Raw genomic sequence first — 21101 nt, forward strand, 5'->3', positions numbered from 1 at the left:
AGCATGGGAGAAAAGCGCACGTGACCCCACTTTTTCATCCATGTATGTATCTGTTGAACTATCATGTGTATTTCGCTCTGTGTCTCCTTCTAAAGTATTTGGCACCTTGACAAATACTTTAACTGACATATCAGGTTTGAGATCATTTTTATGTTATATGACATGAATGGATTTATTTTCGTTCCAGGTTTTACGTTTTTAGAGCTCTAAATGTTTTACTGCCTTTTGCATTTTCAATTAAGAGCAGAGCATATTTATATTCTCTTGCACATCTTTTAAAAACTGTCTGAGCTAACAGCTTATATGCCAAATGCAAGCTAAATGTAACAGCAGAAAGATAGAGAGACCCTACAGTAATGCCTTTCCTCTAGCCTGAGGGATATCTGGAACTCGAGGACTGTACTGCCTTTACATTATAATTGCAATCTCTAAATAAAGTGCAAAATAAGTCTCTGTCAAAATAGCAAAAGTTTAATGATTCTGAGACTCTACTACATGCTCCTGCTTTCTTTGCATTCCCTGTTAAAACTTGCCCATTACACTTTCACATGTTGCTAAGCCCATCACAAGATAATTTCTAAAACAGACCCTCATTTAATTTTGTTCATAATGACTGACAAATACCCACTGTAATATACCTCTCACAGTAAAAGATCTTATATTAGCAACAATCCAATGCCATATGAAATAATTTGTATCTAACACGATATCTTTCCATGGTATTCACATGGTATGTAAAATATAGCTATGTTAATAGTAAAATACATAGCCCTAACCAACAAAAACATTTCCCTCATTGCTCGTTTTTTTTCAGGAACTGTTAACTGTTCTCCTAGGGTGTGAGGGGATTTCGAGAAAAGACATGAATGCTCAGATACTCAGCAACGCTCATCATGCTGCAGCTCCCACCCAACTTTCTTCCCCTCTGCACTTTTGCTTCCTTCGTGAAAATCTGTCCACATATTTTATGAGCCTAAACAAGATCTGAGGCCTTATGAAAATCTGTCTCTTCAAGGTTGGAGATCCTAGAGAAAATTGAGCGTTGTATTGATCCAAGTTTTCTTGATGATTTCCAATACACCCAAGGCAGGGTCTTCATTCTACTTCAGCTCCTGAAAAAATTATCTCAGTGAGACATAGTGCAAATTTCAGCTAAATGTATTAGTTTATTCCCCAGTATTCACAGAGGGTTTTTTTAGAGCATAGTAATTCCATGGAGAACCAGCAGCCAATACCCTTCTCGTAACAAGCTGTCTGATGGACTAGGGAGAACAAGAAGACGCTAAGTGCTTTTCAAGTGTCCTTTCATACAGTTGCTTTTTGGATGCAGATATCAGGCAGGCAGAGGGTATAAAAAGGCTGGGAGTTCACTGCTGCCTCCGAGTGTGCGTAGGTGGAGCAAAATAATAACTTCGAGATGGGAGTTCCCCTATATGCCCCCAGCTACTTATGGCACATGCTGGGAACAAGGCGTAAAGTCATGCACCCGGGGACTTCTCTTCTGGCAGTGTGTCTGCAATGCAGCTTCCGCAGCTCTTGTGCATGTTCTCCAGCCACTCTTATCTTGGAGTTAATGAAATGTTTGTGTTGTTACAAAGGTAACATTCCCCATCCCAAGCCTTTTGTTCTCACTTGACCACAGTTCTCAGCAGTATTCACCTTTCAGGCTTGAACTTTCCATTCCTTACCCAAACACAGAGTATTATTTTGGCCTGTTTGTCTTTTCTGAAGTTTTGATGAAATGGCCTGTGATTTTTTAAAAAGAGCATATTTCCTATTACTGACCAAATCCTGTCTTATTTTTTCTAGGAGCAGACAAAGTAGTTGACAACTGAAATATTGTATGGGAATAGCCTTCACAAAGGAGAGAGGCATGGCCTTGTTCTGAAATTAATTGTTTTACTGAGTTCCATCCCTTAAAAAATTACATCAGAAATTGTACTGTGCATTTCTTATGTCATGTAGGGTCTAGCCCAGAAAGAAATTGGTCTCTGAATTTTTCTAAACCTCAAAGACACTGTTCTGTAAGAGTCTCTCTTCCAGCAGAGTCTTGCGTAAGATGCTATTCAGCTACAGCAAAGACTATGGGGAGCTGGTCTTTGGGAAGCAGCTGGTAGATGAAGCACAGTAAAGCCAGCAGTGACTATGAATGCATTAAACTCCTTAGAATTGTTTAGGTTTAAACAAGTTTATGCAACAATTTTTCTGTATATATGGGTTTAAGAAATTATATCTTTGCATACTACCTGAGAGACTTTAGTAGTCTTCTCCCATGCCATTCATCACAGCTTTGTGGTGGTGTTCCTCTTTAGAAGCACAGGAGGAAACCTCATTCTGTGCCATTGGCGAAGACACCAGTAAGACATATGAAGCTTCTGAGGGCTTACTAAGGTACATCGCATTTTGGTACTGATTAGTCAATTATTTGTAGATTATTTTATCTGTGACTGCTACTTGCAATTGTTTGAAAACACACAGAGTTTTAAAGTCCACAAAACTAAAGCTGAGCTTGAACTCAGTTGAAGGCATTCATTCAGCTGTTGGAACAGCTCCAGAAGGGCACTCAATAGGCTGTTCAAAGAGTCATAGCAACCTGGGAGAAAAACAGACAGATGGCCTTAGGGCATGTGTCGCCACTGAAGTACAAAGGACAAAGAGATCCAAGATCAGAACAGCAGAAAATGGTTGAGTTGTATGAAGTCTTGCAGGTGTTAACCTGATGCAATGAAAACTAGAAGCTGATAGAGAAATGAAAATAAAAGGATAATGTGTAGATGGGCCATCTAGGAAGATCGTTTTAGCAGCAGCTTTTGGGAGTGACTAGTTAGCTGTGATGAGTAGGATAAATCACAGAGCATTGCTTCTGTTCCCTTATTAGGTAAATCTGTACATATTTGTGGTTTAATTAAATAAACATGCACATTTAAAATTCAGTGAGTAGAATGCTTGTAAAAAGTAAGTGGATGAAAGAAACTGAAATAAATATCGCCCAAATCATGTTGCACTAGTCATTCAGCTTTTATCCAGTCTTACCGTGTTGTGATTGGCACCAGCAGCATTGCAATATTTCATACTTTTATACATAAAAAGAAAGACAGAGTAGGGTAATTTCCTCTTGAAAACCTTTAAAGAGCACCCCGTTTGTGAGCATTGTCGAGTGCTAGGCCTGGAGACACTTAGATTATCTTTCAGAGAGGGTTTTTTTTATGAAGTTTAACTGATTTGGAGGTCACAGAGGAGACATCTCAGACAAAACAGATATCAGAAATGCATTTGTAAATGTCAAACCCTGGCCCCATTACCGACAAAATATTCAACAACTTCATTTGAAAGGTGTGATTCATCTAGGGAGAGTAATGACATGCAAGTTGTCCATAGCCTCAAGACCTTTCACAGTGCTGTTAACGTCCAGTTGTGTGACATCCAGTGATCAGTTATTAAGGGGCCTTGGAGGCAAATTAATTATTTAGAAGTACAATAAACTGATAATTCAGTCCTTCTTCTCTTAATGCAAATAGTGTTCTTGAGATTACCATTACATGCTCAATACCAGACACTGTTGAAGTTTTATCTGATAGAAGACCAGTTTGAGAAAACCTTGAAGTGAAATAAATGAAGTTTATAAATCAGAAATTACTTTTAAGTAACATAGAGCTCTGTAGCATTTAGCATGTCTGCTGGGATCGGTAGTGACTTTGTTTGGCCTATCGATGCATAAATATCCAATATAGATCGTTTCAAAACCTGTTACTTGAAGGAAAAAAAGATAGACTTGGCTTGGAGGAGAGCAATTACTCTCCCTGTAATAATTGTTAGTGTTACAGTGGTGGATTCAAAACTCTTTTATGAGATCCAAATTATTACTTATTTCCACCTCTTTTTGTTTAATTGGAAATTGATACATCTGAGGGTAGCTGTGAAGTCTCCCTGAATACAAAATGATCTAAAGAAAACAACCCTGAGCGTAAACAAGCGGGAGTTAGTGACAACACAAAAAGCATTATCCCTTCCTCTGGCACATTTATCTATTAAAAAGGAATATATTCAGGTTCTTGCTGTTAACCAAGAAGTGGCTATGATTTGAATAACAAAGAGGTTCAAGAAGCCCAGTATATGATTCAGCCTTACCTTTGCAAATTTTAACGATAGCCAGGAAAAATCGGAAAAATCGGAACCTGCAATCAGTCTGTACTCTAGGGAACAAGAACATGATTAAAGACATTTCAAGCCCAGAACTATATTCACATCTATTTTTGCAACCTCACTGACTACAAACTGGAAGCAAAACTGGGGCCCAAGTATGTACCCTTAATACCTGTAGCTGTTCTGCAGGTTGGTGACAGCCCACCTGAAAAGGAAAGGTCACATGTGGCAGTAATTTTCTGGCATTACCTGAGCAGGGTAGGGCAAGATGCTAAGCAAAATATAGCCCTTTTTTCTTCAGCTGATCATGTAAATTTGTCTGCTGGAGTTGGGATATATGACCTCTCAAAGAATGGAAGAACAGGCATTATCTACCCAGTTCTTCATCTCATATAAAACCCAGGAAATTTTAATGCTCTAAAGAGATTTTTGCAGAGAAAATTGCTAAATATTCATGGGTGCCATCTTGTCTACAGTTTTAGGCAGATTTTAACCCTGAGGGAAATTAATCAAGTCACATTAATATATACTCAGCAGACTCACAAGTCATAACTGCCTTCTCATACAGTGATTGCTCATGTCATTCCACAAAATCTCTCTCTATTAGAACAGTCTTTCATAAGACACTACTAAACTTCTCTTCCAAAGTGGAAAGTCTCATCAGATAAATCTCACAAGCTCATAAAGACTCTGTCCCTGGGGTCCAACAGATATTTTCTGATTGCTCTTAGAATATCACTGCCTCAGTGCTCTATGCTTTAACTTCAAGATTTCAGTGTGACTTCTTTATAGTAGATATCTACCATAAAGCCCTCAGTTTCCACTTTTATGTTCCTTCATTTCAGAGCTGAACTGTTCTCTTCAATTGTCCAGTTTTTAAAACAATCTACTAAAATGGAAAAGGGTAAGTACTCCAAGAATAAATGTTTATATATCTTATCCAAAACAGGTTAACTTCTGCCCAAAGTGTTTATTGGCAGTTGAATCGCCATACTTTGTCTTTGCTGGGTGGCAGGTGACTCATTCTGAGTTACTGTACATCAGGATGTTGGAACCATGTGTAAAGTTATTCTATTCCTTTCTTTCCCTTTTTTTCCTTAGTTCTAAACTTAAGACTTAATTCTTTTAAACAAAGTTTAAATTGTGTATTAGCTGGAATATTTCTTCTTTCTCTAGAATAAGATTCCTCCTGTTACAGAGAACAAATGAGAAAAGTTGGCAAAAACCGCATTATTAAAGTCAGTGCTGTCAGAGACACAATACTGTAATGAATTTAATAACAGTTTTATATTTTTTCAGGACAAAAAAGTGAAACTATGTAGGGTAGAGGTGATGGAGTTTACTGGAAACTTGTTACAGAATTTGTTGTTTTCTGAAAAGAGGGTTCACACAGAAATTTACATTAAAAAATGTTTTATCTGTCACTACAGTTCATTTTAGTTTAAAACATGTATCTCCACTGGGTTCTAAAATTCTTTTCATTTTAATGTCAGGTCCAAGGAAAACATCTTTACAGTTTATGTAGAATAATCTGGCTGATATTATAAAAAACTTGGTTGTTTTTTGTGTCTGTACTAGAGTGATTCTTTTTTTTTTTTTTTTTTTTTTTTGGTATAGCTCTCAGTTAATCAAAAGTATTACTGTTTTAACTCAATGATAGATTAAGGGAGAGAAGGGTAGATCAAGAATACTTATGGCAAATGTGAGTCAAACCTCCATCAGCTTCACACATCTTTTGCTCTGCCTAATTACTTCCAGGTGCCACTTCCCTCAAACAAATCATGGTCCTCAGATTCTCAGCAAGTTTTGCTTGAGGATTGGAATGTGCTTATGGATCTTCCATAAGCCTACAAGAGGGTATTTTCTCTAGGTTCGGTGGATCAATACATTTTGTCATTGCATTTTGCATCATCATGTCATATGCTTGGACTGCCATCTCTTCTGGGTAGGGGCACTGTATATTCAAACTGGAATCCTACAGCTTTTCAGTGCTGACAGTAGTAGCAGCATTGATACAGTTTGCAAAGTGGTGTTCCTGTCTAAGCTTCAGCCATTTTTCACCTTGAGTTTGGGATTGTCGGCGTATCAGTTTATTAGCCTCCTAAGTCAAAATTATCCCAGAAGGAGCTGTCAGGGTTCACAGGAGACCTAAGGCCACCTATACAACCTCAGGCTGTCTTTCTACACCTTCCCATCAATTCTTCTTCCGTCATAGCAGTCCATCCCTTGGACAAGAGGGGTACAATTTTATTCTAGGGTAAGAAACCTGAAAGAGATATTTAAAAATGAATCCAGCCCCAAAAATGTGTCATAGTAACTTCTTGTAGATATGATCTTGAAACTTTCTGAGTCAGTAAGATTTTTAGTAAGTATTTTTATATACCAGTAAGTATTTTTAAGGTGGTATTCTCCTTTATTTGGACAGTCTGTGCTGGCACTTCTTATTGTGTAGCTTTTGGCCTCCCAATGAGAGGCAATAGTTGTTTACATCATTTACAATACGCACTTTAGTGCCAGCACTTAAGGACTGCTGACTACGTGGCACCACTATAATGACAGCAGTAGTGATAAAACTACTAAACTACTAAAACATTAAAACAACAATATCATTAAATCATTTTCCCAGAGGAGATTATAGACAATGATAGAGAAAAAGAAGAAAACTATAAATATAAACGATGTTAGTCTAGGAGGAAATCACTAGTTTATTCTGCAGGAAGAAATAGACAACAATTATCAGAAACCCTGCAGTTCCTACAGATGAAGGGTTAAGATTTCTATGAACTCCATTTAACTACAAGTTTTATTTGGACAAAATATAGATTCAGAGAAAAAACTGTCCTTGCACAGGAAATGCCCTTTCCCTGTTTCCTTTCCCACTGGAGTAATTAGCTATGGTAGCAGATCAAAAGTGTTTGCCTGACATTTATGATTAGAATTGTTAATTCTGAATTACTAAATATTTCATCTAATAAGAAGTATAGTCGGCTTACAATCTCACTTCTATCTAATTTTTTACATTTTAGATTACAAGTAACACCTACAAATTATTGTACCCGAAAGAACAGAGAGTATATGTTCCCCCTGTTTTTCAATTTGCTTGCACGATGCATTTTACAGCACTTCAGGTCTAGTCGCTCTATTGCTTTCTTTATATAATCAATGAGAGCCCCATCCAGCAACACTGGCTTTCCACATGGTTCTGTGAATAGTCCCACTGAAATCAGGGCCTCTTTCATTGTGCCTGATGATAATGGTTTGCTAGATTGGGCCATATCTTATTTTCCCCCTCGCCCTCCTTTCTGAGAGCTTTTTACAGAGCGGTAGGAAGAGAAGAATGTTTTTTTAAAAAAACCCAAACCCATAAAAATACAAATATGCCAGAAGGACTCAAAGATAGCACATGAAAGTAGTTTTCCCACTCTTAAAAAATCGGCAAGATTTCAAGATTTAGATTTTAAAGCCACTAAAAGGGATTGTGCATTGAGTTTCTGTGTAACTCAGGCCGTACAATGTCATCCAACTATACCTCATATTAAGTGAACACACTAATGCTTAACTAAATCAACAGTCTAAAAAGACCGTAAACATCCAGTCTTTATTTCTGAAGACTTCAAGTATTTAACCAACACTTTGCCTTACAATGGATTTCAATGACTAATCAACTTAATTTTGAAATGTGTCAAGCTTTAAGTTCCAAAAATTGTTCTTGACAGGTTTTCTCTAAATTGGTCTATGCTTTTGCCTACCATAATTATTGTTTTATCTGTATACTATAGATCTCAGAAGGGGTTGTCTGTAATAACTGATTAAAAACATACTGTTAGCAAGCACTTAAGTTAAAATTATTTTTACTGTAATTTTTTAATCATAAACTGTCAGGGGGTTAAGTCATGCACAGTTTACAATGAAATTTGCATTTCTGTCACCTGGAGAAGGTAGGTTATTGGACTGGTTCATGCCAAGAAAGAGTGTTCCAACAAGTCGTTGGCATCACTAAGTGGAAGCTTACCTTTCCAGTCATAAATTATAAGCAATCTCTTTAATTTATTTCAGGTCAGCACATGAAGGGTTTTTGAAGATGGTTGCTATAAGGCAGGTAGAGTGCCTAGCAGCACGCATGGATTCCAGAGAGGTTTGTGATCCTCTAATCCTGCTGTGTTCAAAGTTTTAAGGATTGTCTTGAAGTGAATGTTTGATGGATAGCGTACAGTGCTCTTCCATGCGGCACTGTGAGTCATAGCATTGTATATTGTACCAGTTTATTCAGCTTGCAAAGACCATCATATCCCACACAGAGACCTAAGTGCTTCTTTTTCCTTTCTCTAAGGACAAACTTTCTGATTCTACTTTATATTCTTTATCCACAGCTTGTGAAGTGCAATAGAGTTCCAAATGTGGAGATGGTGACTTGACTCTGCTTTTTCCTCTTTTTATGAAGAAATAGACCTTGATTAATGATGAGTGTCTGTTCACAGTGTTCTTGCTTTTATAAGGCAAAACCTGTTCTCTGTGTGTGTGTGAAAGATGACAGACTGACAGCCGTCGGAGACTGGAAGCTCTGTTTACTCTGTTTACCCACAGAACAAATACAACACAAGTTGGACACAACACAAGAGCCTAGAGCTTATTTTAGTTTCCAAGGCTATGCGGTCCTTCGTCTCTGTAGAAGCTACCCACCACCGTGATGACAGTTTCTGTGATGTGCCTGTCTGAGAACATCAGCTTTCATTGAACACTCATCGGATGGTAGTGGCTTTCATTTAATACTGACCTGGTCAGAATTTGAACTATGATTTATATATAAAGGCCTTCATGTCTTGTCAGTCACCTGAACCAATATTTGTTGGACTGGGGAATGGGCCATTACCTGATGATACATGAGGCTGATTGCATTCATCTCAGTGCCTTCATGTCTCTCTGAATTTATTGGGGATACGCCTTGATCTTTTTTGCCACGTTTCTTGCATGGCTATAAAATTCAATGAATAATCACACCAGAGTTCAGGGGGAATAACTGGGGAAGTGAACTGAGCATTTGACAATGAATAACATAGTAGATTAGTGGTTATTTGCACATTGATTATTAGAGGATTTTCACAGATGCAAATTAGGAGGATTGTAGATCATCAAAAATTTAGTATCACTTTAGGAAGTGCTACACTAGAGATGTGAATTAGGGAATGTTGCTATTTGTTCATTCTTTAGCACCTTCCTGTTTCAAGGAAGTCAAAATTAAATAGACATTCTGTACTGGAGCTAGGAAGAGAAATGTGTAAGCTGGGTACGCGGCTGTCTCAGGACAACAGGCGCTGCTGCTGAGGGAGAGGATGCGATCAAGGCATATTCCCGTGATCAGAGAGAAACACAAGGCAGGAAAAACATGCAGAGGAAAGATGACCAGAAGAACTCCTCAGGATCATTCTTCACATCCTTTGCATTGCATTTAGTTTTAGTCATACCTGGAGTGTGAGTTTAAGATTATGTGGCCATGATCATTATGGATCCATTGGTCATGGATCTGCTCAGGCAGCCTGAGTGATATACAGTCTCTTTTCTGAAAGCAGGTGGCTGTAGAGCCCTGGCACAAGGAATTCAGCAGTTCCAGAAATTACTGAGAGGACATTTGGTTTCTGTGAACCTTCTGTGAAGTGCTACCTTGCACTACTGTGGTGGCAGTGTATGATAAATATTGCAATTAATAGCTCATGTTTCTCCCCTGTGAACCCAGATACTGAGCTGTCTGAAACCTGATTCAGGAGATCTTGCTGCATCTACAGTGTTCTCAGTACAACTCCCCTGTGCTTTTATAACACAGTGACTATTATTTCAGTGCTGTTCTAGTCCTAAAGTCTTATTTCATTAGGTTTGGGGTTGGTTCTCCCCCACCCCCATCTTCTTGAAAGAACATCTACTGTAGGGATGCAAATATTCTTTCCATGTAGACGGAGGTCTACCTGAGTTGGTGACTCCGTGTTTCCACATAGATTTCTGGAGCATGACAATTCACCCTGCCCTCAGTGACAGGGAAGGAACTAATAGCATGAAATGATGAAAGAGTTTGGGCTGTTGAAGGTCTTTTCCAAAATCTTTCCATCCTGCTCTAGAACCTGTGTGTGCATGAACATTTCACATATATGCCTGGCAGAGGATTTTGACGCTGCAGAACATTAAGGAACTTTCTGGGAGAACATTTAGCTACTCACACAGTGCTAATTCAGTGCAACTGTTTTTTTTTTTTTTTTTTCCTAGTAAATTTGCTCCTGTTTTAACTCATCAGATACAGTGGGTTTTAATGGCTCCCTGAGAAAGATGCAAGCTGAAGGCTGTGAGTTTGCTCTCCTACCACAAGTTTTCTCACCTTGAATGGCCAGGACAAAATTCTTCGTGTCTTATTCCATTAATACCATGTCCTGTGTCTAAGGAAAAGATGAAAATGAGGAGATGAAAACCTGTTTTCTCAGTAACTGAGAAAAATATTTGCTCTTTCTCCATTTGCAATTTCATGTGATATCATGTGATAACATGACTGTTATTTGGAAAAACTGTGTTGGTTTTTATTCTTATAATTGCAGTGCTTACTTAGCTATCTTTGGTGAAATGTTCTTTGGTCCATCTCTGTCACAAGTATTTTTATGTCTTAGTGGAACTGCTTTTAGCATATGAAGTTTTTTGATATTGGTAAACTTTTCTATCAGTTCAGTGAAAATTTTAAACATAAATTTAGTTCAACTAGCATCATCTGAAGTGTAAGTACTTCATTTTTACATTCATTTTGTCAGCTATACATCCCCCATACCATATGGTATGATACTCTCAAAGAGAAGTTAAATCTTTTCTGCACGGTAACTGTTTTCATTTCTATTAAAAGACAAAGGCACAAATAATAGGTAGAGTGAAGGCATGCAATCTTTGGCATGTCAGTAAATCCTTGATGTCTATTAAAACCCCACCTAAACTTGCAATTCCCTTGACAGAGCACGTAGGAAGGCCTTTCTCCATCTGCTGTTTTTGCTGATGAGATGCCAAATGTCTTTACAGATACTCTCATAGAAAAGGAAGGAAATGCAATTACAGGAATCCTGCTCTTAAAAGCAGCATTTAAAAAAAGGTGAAGAGACTTGATATGTAGATCACCTCAGAGAATGATTACAGATGATACTGTTCATTTACAATAGAAAAGAACATTAACCGATTTTTATATATTGGTGTATATAAAAGATGATGTGTGAAATGGCCATCATCCTCTGCTACTTCAGCTGTCTTCTTACCTTTAAACTTGCAATTCAGCACAGAAGAAGGAAAACTTCCTATAGCTTTTATCAAATTTAAATAAACCTATTGCAGCTCAGTGAATCGTTATTTCAGTGGCAGGACCAGTGCTTTGAGCACTCTGAAAATGTTAACTCTTAAAATAATCCAAAATACTTGCCTCAATCCCATCTAGAACAATTCTATACAGTGGTTTGGTATTGTTAGATGTATGCATGCAGATGTGCTTGAAAAACAAGAGCAAATTGTTACAAAAGACCCATTTTTTGTTTTGCTCATTTGTACTGCACTAGTACGGAATTAATGCATTTCCTTAGAGACTGAAATGATAATTATAACTTTTTTTGGTAACACATCTAAATTAAAATCTCCAGAGCCAATCAGCTGGCATCTTTTGACATTTGTGTTGACTTATTTTTTCCTGCACAGAAGTAAGCATGACAAACGGAGTTCAAGCAGTTTTACACAGGGATTTCTTTCATATTCACAACCATTTCCTTGAATTAAAGTACAGATCCTTTCTGAAAAGCATCAAGTTGCTGAAAGAGTGTCTATGAAAATAAAACTGTCTTTGTGACCATAGGTGATACATTTTCTGTGTTCTCAAATATAGGTGTAAATTGAAACAGAGTAAAACTAGCAAGAGCAAACAGGAAAAGAATTAAAACACTATGTCTTTGTTGTTTCATTTCCTTTACTACAGAGTGCAATCAATACTTTACAACGGGGTTAATATGGTCTCTTCAAACATGCTATTAGTCTTTCAAAATAGCACAATAACTTTATTAGTTATGCTGTCTGCAGTCTTTCCAATGTGACAGGACTGTGTGGGTGTGCAGATTGTAAGTAATTTTCTTGGTGCCCTCTGTTGGAGTATTTTCCGCAAGTGCTAACAATAGCAGCTAGCACCACACAGCTGCAGGAAATTTGAGTGGTGGAAGTTCTAATTCTAATTAGTATAATTAACACAAACAAAAAGAAGTCCCACACTGAGCGGCTTACTGTTTCTGCTTAGTAGTTATTGAATATGCAGATTCCACATCTGCTAGTCCTTTACTATGCAAGTGAGGTTTGTGGTGGTTGATTTTTTTTCCCTCAGTTTCAGTGACATTCAGGTGCACTGAAAGGTGCTTTGAAAGATAGCCTAGAGACTAATCTGGTAACTAGTTGTGTTCCTTGTTGTACCTTACTTTTGGAAAGCATCTGTTTTATAAGTAAATACATGTGAGTGAGCAGTAGCCCCATTTGCTGTGGCAATGTCACTTGCTTGCAGTTTCAGACGAATTCCACATTTGCAAGGCAAGAACGGAAAAGGCTGCCTTTGTGCGAAAACCAAGACTGAGCAGGTTTAGAAGTAATCTGTGTGAACAGGCCACACCACCGTACACCTCAGTCAAATGGCCAAGATACTGATCCAGCCCTGGGGAGGATAAGAAGGATGTTGCCAAACTTATTATTTGAGGAGATTTAAATATCCTGGTGACCGACTCCAGAATTGGCCTGGATCTCATGGTCCTGGGTAATACCATCCTAGGTAACTTTGTCTGTACATATCTTAAGCCTGGGGGAAAAAAAAATATATATATATATATATTTTAGCTTTGCTCAGGTCTTGACATACAAATGGCCTGAACACCACTATTTTGGCTTATAAATCCAGTGTGCCAGTATTCTGTCAAGACAATTTTTAAATTTGTCTTTGATCACACGTATCACTCCAGTAAAATGGCAGAAATGTGATGTCCTTGCTTCCAATGAAAATTACCTTAGGCATAAATAATTGCATTTGTAGTAGGAAAATACTGCTCAGTCTGAATGGAAGTGTTACCCATAAGATTGGTCTCAGTGGAAGATGTATGGCAGAAGGTATAGTCTCAGAGTGGATGAAATAACACAGGAAGGACATATATGTTGGCCAGTGCATATGAAAATGGAAGAATTGAGGAAAGCCTTACCTTTTGCACTTAGGTCCATGTGGAACGATCCAGACTGCCTCACCTGCCAAAGCCAGAAGTGGTCATATCTGCATGAAGTGATAAATTTTCTATCCTTTTTCTTGTCAAGCTTAAGTCACTCATCATGTGGCAGACCACCCATGCGTAAAAAGATTTATGCCTGGAGGGAGCTGATATAGAACCTGCAGATGGGCTTGCTGGCTTTGAAAAGCAAATAATTTTCCATTAATATTTCCTGTAAAGGATAAGGCCCTGATATCTTTCAGATGAGCTGTAATTAGGCTATTATTTGAGGTCTAGGATACTACAGCTAATAACTGTGCAAGTCATAGTCTTTTTTTTAATTGCCCTTTCATCTTGCAGTCTGGCTTTATGTCTGGATATAGCACTGAACGAATCACTCATGTTAATTAATAGTCAACATATTACCTGCATGAGTTGTTTGTAATTTTTTTCTCTTTGTGTAGGCCTCACCTCAGACATGCATTATTAATGGTAAACTATATTTTGGAAGCACCCACTTGCTGTTAGGTACTGTGCAAATATGTATAAAAACACAGAGCACAAAAGCATAAAATCTAAAGAAAAATAGAATTAATGACCCTATTACTCCAGCCTGAATCTCTGTAAGCATCAGTTAATTCTCAGCACAGGAATTTTGATTGTGCAACTTACCTCTTCCTTAGTGATTTCTCATTCTTTGTATGCAGTCCAAAGGACATGTATTTCCTCAACTAGTTTTAAATGGTATAAGTCTGATAGGCTTTTTAATAGCCTTTTTCCATGTAAAAGGAGCTAAATATGACATTTATATAACACAAGAATTATGATATGTCACAAATGTACATTGCTCAATTATAATACTTTGAAATATTCATTTGGGCTCTAGTAGTTCATTTTATTTCTTTTCAGCTGTTTCTTACATGATCACTTACCCCTTAAGTAATTAGTAAGAGTGAGATCATCTGAAATAGATGGAGTAGTCCTTGGTATGGAACTCATTAAAAATGAGAAATTCCCCAAGAATTGCAGAGAAAGAGTTTGATATACAGAAGAATGAAAAGTGCAAAAGCATCAGGGAATTAATAAATACATACCTTCATACACACACTTTCTTACTAGGAATTGTAATGAGATTGGGGGTGAAAGATCTAGATGTTTGCAGGCATCTTCTGAAGGACATAATTAGATGTGAAGAACTGAGAGCTGTAAGAAAATAACAGATTTTCCAGAGCCAAGGTATAAGGACTGGAAGAAAATGAGATGACAGTGAACAGCAGAAGTTTGAAACAGTGCAGGGAGGTAAGGGCATGTGCAACTGTCTTTTGGCTTTTCTTCTGGCAGGGAGCTGGATGTCCAGCAAAGACTGAGGGTCTGGGAGCAAAGAAGAGAGAAAAGAAACAGTTCCTAAGGTGAGACCTGTTATGACAAAGACTTTTAAGAGTGGAATAGGACAGTGGCATGGTGCAAATGCCCTCCAACTGAGGTATACAAAGTACGGTTAAGGGAACACTGTGCAAGGAGTAACCCTTCTACAGCATTATACAAATGGTTTGTTAAGATGGTATTTTATTTATGGTTAATCAAGGGAATTGCAAGCCAAGTTCTAATTGATTAGTGCTGTCAGAAACCTGATTCCATGTGTCAAGACTTCATTCTGTCCTGAGAGCCAGAATCACCCTGACTGCACAGATTTTGCGTTTATTTTTCCTCCAACTAGTTATATCCTAGAGGAGATAAAACTATTAGGTGAGAAATGAAGTGTTAAAATGTATCTAATTACAAGTGCATTACACCTGCAGTTAGCCTGATAGAGGTTAAATAAAAATAGATAAACAGCAAACAATTTCATGTGTTTTATTTTCCTCAAGAGGCTGGTTACTTGGGCCTCTCTCTGGACATATCTAACTGGAGCAGAAAGACACTATCACTTCTCACTACTTGTTACCGAATGCTAACAGAAGATAACTGTGCATTCCCCTAATTCATTATAGTACAAAGTCATTCAGGTGAGTTCAGATCACCTTAACTGGCTTTAAGGAGACTGACTTTGCAGTGAGGCAGGTGAGGACTGCTCTGTGATCCATTCCACCCACTCAGTAGCTTACTAGGAGGTGGCAAAGCCTTGAAAATTCTCCATCCGTCTGAAAGTGAATATATGTCTGTGTCTTACATAATAGTTGCAGTGGTGGAATATTTCCTGTTTTCTTCCTCTTTTGGTTTTGTAATGCCCAGTAATAAATAACTTCAGTCAGTAGCACTGAAGATAGAAAAATAAAATTGCAGCTAGTATGCCATATGTTGATTTGCAGCTAGGATGCAAACCCTGCACTCAATAACAGCTGTGTGAAACAGCTCTGCTATCCAGCTGCCATCACAGTTTTCTCTGTGGAAAGAGGAAAATGTGTTTCTATATCTGAGTTCATTTGAGGTACCTGCTCTAGAGTGGGCAGTTCTAGCATTACATTTTCTGAAAACTTACACTGATCATCAAGAAGACTTTAGGTGAACCAGTACTTTCTGTGTATCAGTCCTAATTTTTTACCCCTTAGATTTAAAAATGATAGACATATGCCCCCAACATTGCTATTGTCACTGAATATTTGCTGTTGTATAAAACTAGATAGTGAATTCCATGTTTTGATAAAAGGGAGAAAATACTTAAATAAATATGTTAATTGACATAGGTTATGAAGAATCATGAACTTCCCAGAAATGACGTTTTTATGCTGAGAATTACTGAGTCATGTGGAGTAGTTTTAGAATTACCAGAGATGTGTGTGTCATGGTTCTGCAGCTGAGCTGGTCATGGCTTTTCAATATTATTTCTTTTTCCCGTTGAAATGTGTTGTTTTACAGATGTGTCAACAAACTATTTTGAGAAAGGCTTTCACATCACCAGTTGTTAGTTAATACTGTAGCAAAAGGAGTCATGCCTGCTTTCTGAGTCAAAATATATTTATCAAGTCCCAACACTATACCATTCACATGAAAATGCTCAGTGAAGTGTTTTTACCTCCAGGACCGGAATAATATTTTAAAGACGCAGTCACAAATTTAATTTAATTTCAACTATAAAGATTGGGAAAGTCAAAGGTAGGTCTGGATTTCCTCTTTCAGAAACACAGGTAAATGTGCAGTAAGAGAGCTACTGCTTCTGTGTCCTCTCCCAGAAACAAAGAGATCCAGTTCTTTTGCTTATTGTCTATGACCCTTACTGCAAGTATTTATTCCATGCATGCTTCTATGTCTTTCTTTGCATGCTAGATTCTAGGATCATTCAAAAAAAAAAAAACAAAAAAAAAAAAAACAAAAAAACCACACACACACATGGAGTAATTTGTTTTTAAGCTAATCGCACTTCATGTCGTAGTCACCCTTCAGACATCCTTTTCTTTTAAATGGAGTTATACAAAGGATATTATTTAATAACTGCAGGTCAAACAAAACTGTATTAGTGTGGCTTATAGGACATTTTGCTAGTATTGTAGTGTCTCACAGCCTCATCATGAGTTAAAGCTATGTGGTATTTCGTCCTGTACAATGCAGAAGATAAGAACCCCTCCTCCAAAGATCAGGTGATCTAGGACAAGGGACACCAAACAGCTACAGACAGGTCAGGAAGTAAAAGGAACTAATGTCTTGCTGGCAGAACACCCATTGCCTAACTGGTTTTGAGGATACCTTCTTATAAAAGAAATACTGTAACTGCTTGTGTACTTTGAGTTGTGGTTTTCATATTCTCTGATGAAGAAAAATAGCTTAGAAAAACATTTATCTGCACCTACAAGTTCTTGGTTTTGTTTTAATTCCTCTGAAGACCAGAAATGTTTACAAAATACTTCTTTCCTTCCTAAGGTGGAAAGGAGCTCTTTGCTTATGCTGCCATTCATTGTTTTGCTCTTTACGATCCTTTAGCTCTTGACTTGCAGGGAATTTCTAACTTTTTTTCATATAGAAATACTTCCGTATTTCCAAGGGGCTGCAAATGATAGACAAAAGCAGTACAGAAAACCAGCTGATTGCTGCTCCTGCTGTTTTTGTGAATAGATGCCAATGACAGGCTGCTTAGGGTCTGCAGTGCTTCTGCCCCTCTTTCTGGCGCTACTGAAGCTGTAAAGGAAACCTCGGAAATGTACCTGCATTACACAGGAATGTGTTACACCTACATATCCACAGAGCGCATGTGTGTGCTTGCACACAGCACACCTACATATGTATACACACAGATGGCCAGAGCCTCAGCTGGTGTAAATCAGTGCTGCTCACCTGGCAAACTCTATGTAGTTCCAGTAAATAAATATTGTGCATTATATATCTGTATATATCAGTGTAAAACTATGTTCTTGCTACATTGTGGCTGAGAACTTAAAATGCATAGAACTCAGACAAGTAAAGTCATGGTAACTTGCTCCCTTTGACATACAAAATATGGTACTTCATTACATGTTTATTTTTAGTGCATGTACAATACAACATCAGGGACTCAAAGTTACCATGGGAACCATAACTTTGAATTCGTGACTTTTTATGCATTCATTCTTTTCCTGCTATGTTTTATTTTTAAATGTGTATAGAAAGATCAGGGACAAGAAAATATTGGACAGATCTTGAATCAGTGGTACACTGGTATGATTAGTATCAGGAGGAGAATAAAAAACGTAAAATAACATAAATCTTAAACAGTAAAGAAAAGTTAAGATTGGCACAACTTGATGAGTCTGAATACAACTAAATGGACCTGGCAACAAGATTCCAAGATGCTGCATATATATGTCTCAAATTTTATACATCTGCCCCAGATTTTATTGAACTAGCATCTGAGGATGATCATCCATCTGCCAGTCTGTTGCAATGGAGAAACAAATAGCTATGAAAAGGAACAGAAAAAAATGGATCCATGCTCCTATTTGGAGATTTAGCCCTAGCTGCTGAAGATGGTAAAAGGTTAATATTTTTTATAACTCTTGACTTTTTTTAAAAATATTTTTTTCTCTCTCAAACCATATGTATCCTAAGGCAGTTCTATTTTATCTGTCTTTATTGAACAATCTACACTGTAGTCTGCAAAGAGAACACTGTGACCACTGTCCCATTTTGAAACTGTAGAAAGATAGAGCAAGAGATCTAGTAATAGACATTTTGAAACAAGTTGTACTGATAGTCATTATCCAAAATCATCTCAAACTTCCTATGTATCAAGAGAAGAGCTAGACACTATCCTTGGCAGAAAACTTTGTTAGTTTAAGTTTCGATGGTTTGTTCCACCAGAGTCAAGAAGAGAGTTTTCTCTCCACAGAAAAAGTGGAGAAGAAAAAAAAAGTGGCTCTTCTCTCAGAGCTGAGAGCCATGAGCCAGCCCTGGACTTCCCTGGTGGAGGGGGCCAGCCCATGGGAGAGGGCTTGTCTCCTTCTGGGGGACACTCTCATTTCAGCCACATGGTTATGCTCTCTGCGAAATGGGGCTTTCAGTGCTACCACGTAGGCTCCAGAGGTAAAGTCACTGAGACCTGTCCTTGGCACTCATCTCTCAAAAGGCTGATCCTGATGGATGATGTTTGTTGCTGTATCCTTGATTCCCATCCTGCCACGATCCCTGCCTGACATAACTCCATCTGTGTGAGTTTTACACCTTATACAGTTAACTGCAGTGTGAAGAAAGTCTGATGTTATCTGAGAAGATTATATCTACAAACTGTGCACAAACATGTACTGGCCTTGCTGTGCCTATAACGCTTTGGCTGGTTTCTAAGAGTTTCTGCAACACAGTGAATAACTGTTTACAGTGAATAAACTAGTTCACAAATTATTAGAAGCATGCTAGCTGATGCCTGTATAGTGCACAGCTCTTTGACAGATTGCAGTAAACTAGTGCTCTGTTACTTCTGTCCTTTATTGAATAGAGGTGTTTCAAACAACATTTCAGGTGGAGATGTGCGAAACCTTTAATATGAGGATACAAACAGTTAAATATGCTTTAAGGTTATTAGCAAATATGCATGTTATGTTTACAAAGCTCAGATATGCACTATAACATCTTTCTGCTTAGCATCTTGCTAGTAACAAAATACTATCTGGAAGCGTATACTCCCAGATGCGAGTTTAGGTTGCTACTGGAGCCAGAGTCTTTTTGGTGGCATCACAGGTCAATTTTGGAAAGCGTGCTGTAGGCTGAGTGAGTACATAATACATAAATGATATCCAGAACTGTGCTTTCCTCCGTGAACTGATTTCTACAGGAACTAAAAGGTGAGTGGCACTTTTATCTGGGATAATGCTGAAGTAATCTACTGTAATCATTCAAGAAATCCATGAATCATCTTCACATTCGCTCTCTAAGAAGATATCCATGACTCATCTCCACGTCTGCTCTCTAAGACTCTTTCTTCCCCATGAAGACTGTGCAGCTCTGTATAACCATCACAGGCCATGTGACCACACTGTTTCTCAAGAACATTTATCTTAAGACTATACTTAAACAAGCCCAGGCAAGTTTTTGAATTCCATTTTCCAAGCAACCCTTTGTGACTGAGCTGGTCCGTTACTGCTGCCTTTCTCTTGAACAACATGACATTCAGGCTTTTGTAGTAAGTCACCCTCATCCTGAAACAGAGCAACGTTCACTTGTGAGTGTTTTTTTAATAAGTCTATTGATAAATCTATCTTTGAGAAAACTATAAGAAGATGATGTCATATTTTTTCAAATTCCTCTTATTTTAGTCTACTGGTTTAGTTTTATTACCTTTACCACCTGCTTTTTATAGTTTTATTACCTTGACTGTAGAAATATCCAAGGAATGGAGGATTTCCCCATGCTGTCAGCTCTCCATTATCAAGCATCATGGGTATCCTCTAGAAGTGGCAATTCCTGGGTAACATTACTGCTTCTAGAAAGCATGCTCTTCTCACACTGCTCCCGTGAATGCTGGTCTGCTACTCTATTGCTAGTATCACCAGTTGTCTTTATCCTTGTACATATTAAAATAATGTGAAGAAGTCACATGGTGCCTTGCAAAATCTGATTACAAGCAGTCAGGTGACCACTTAGGCTAGTTCCTGTTGATCAAAAAAATTACAGTATGTAAAGGATTATCAGATTGCTCAGAGCATTTTAAAGGGATACAACTGTTTTTTCTATGCACTATGGTCCTTTTTATTGCATTCATAACCCTAGATCCACCCTCCACTGCACTGTGGAGCCTCAGAGAAAGTTGAATATAATGCATCTTTGTGTTCTCTCCCTCCAGCTCCCGCTCTGCCCTCTGTTCCCAGCTCATGTTTGTACACAAAAGCATACACATCATTTATACTGGCAGCAGCAAATCTGGATGAGCGGGGTCCCTTGCGGATGTAGAGCCAGAGGGCATGATCAAGCATGCAGTTGTTGCTGACGGATGGCTCATTCACACAATCTGAATTTGAAGTAATTCTTTCTACTATGTACTTTGGTTTATTGTTAAAGCAAAATTGCTTGATTTTTATTTGGGTAATGTGCCTGCTAGAGGGGTGTGTGTTCCTATGAGTTGTTGTATCTGACAGCATTGAAATACATAATATTAATATGATCATGGTGTCGTCTTATTAGTAAGACAACTTGTCCTTTTTTGTCAGTGAATTGCAAAGATTTGTCAAGGCCCAGTTTAATCTACTCCCTGTAATAGGATTTGTCTGTAGCTTGAGGAAACAGAAGCTTGTAATGCATAGGGTTATTAAGAGTAGGATGTAAGCTATT

The 21101-nt window shown here is 37.9% G+C and overlaps 1 long non-coding RNA gene across 1 annotated transcript; it reads right to left on the reverse strand.

Annotated features, from left to right (window-relative positions):
- Window positions 1-19243: 19243 nt before the first annotated feature.
- LOC135328023 (uncharacterized) lies at window positions 19244-20338 on the reverse strand. Its single transcript, XR_010388751.1, has 2 exons — window positions 20143-20338; window positions 19244-19972 (listed from the first exon to the last, which is right to left on the reverse strand). It is a non-coding gene; the product is annotated as an uncharacterized LOC135328023 (long non-coding RNA).
- Window positions 20339-21101: the final 763 nt, after the last annotated feature.

The sequence above is a fragment of the Dromaius novaehollandiae genome, chromosome 3, assembly GCF_036370855.1.
Source record: "Dromaius novaehollandiae isolate bDroNov1 chromosome 3, bDroNov1.hap1, whole genome shotgun sequence".
Lineage (NCBI taxonomy): Eukaryota > Metazoa > Chordata > Aves > Casuariiformes > Dromaiidae > Dromaius > Dromaius novaehollandiae.